Here is a 962-nt window from a genome sequence, read left to right as displayed (position 1 = left end):
AGAAGGATCTTGTATTTCTGCCGAAGAAATTTGGAGGGCTGGGCTTGCACCACGCGATGGACTTGTGGCAACGGCGGAATCGCTTCGTGCTTCGCTGTGTCAAGGAACTCGCCACGTCATCATCGAGGTCCTCAATGGGCTCTTCGATCATGCTTGGATATTGTTTGCTGGAGAAAGTCTTTTATCCATGGGGCTGTCCGCGGGAACTCTTGCTCGCTCACGGGATTCACACTTCATCTGTCAACTCGTCAAGAACCCCAACATCACGCCAAGTTTGACAACGATTCTGACGAACTGGTTCGAGTTTCGCAGAGCTCCATTTGGATATTCGTCGTCGGAGATGTCTCTCGATGTCCCTCTGTGGCACAACGCCTTTTTTCCGGGTCTGGATAGTTTGCGCGAACAATGCTCTCGAGACACCCAACTACAAGCACTGACGCTTGCCCACCTGAAGATCACGAGGCTTTCACACTTGTTGACGCCCTGCGGTCGCGTTTGGCCCGTCTCGGAAGTGTTTCCCAAGATCCAAGCCGCTTGTACAAACGCAAACCTGGCTCCACCACCGCGACGGTGGATCACAGTCTTGGTGGCCATAATATCGGCAGAGTATGGGGAAGTATCGGAAGGATTCGACCTGCCGTTTGTTTTCCCCAGATCAAGACCGACTTGATTGGACTTCCAGTGGGTGCTATTCCATTGCAGCATTCCGTTGCTGTTGGCCTCCGCAAGTTCCAAGATGGCAAGGGTTGATAGGACAGACGCGGGTGGATTGCAGCTACCCACCAAACACCTGAACCTTCCTGAAGACTTTTACGCCGACCAAAAGCGAGCTTATCAACTGGCCGCGATGCAACAGCCACAATTCGTCCTCCCACGTTATGGCGAGTTCGTCTACAAGACCGTCCTGTGAGCGCACGCGATGCAGTGCTTGTTTCAATACCGCGAACCTCAGCCCAAGTGCA

Source organism: Aphanomyces invadans, assembly GCF_000520115.1.
Source record: "Aphanomyces invadans strain NJM9701 unplaced genomic scaffold supercont1.47, whole genome shotgun sequence".
Taxonomy (NCBI): Eukaryota; Oomycota; class Saprolegniomycetes; order Saprolegniales; family Verrucalvaceae; genus Aphanomyces; species Aphanomyces invadans.
The sequence above is the reverse complement of the archived record's forward strand: the minus strand, read 5'-3'. Positions refer to the sequence as shown.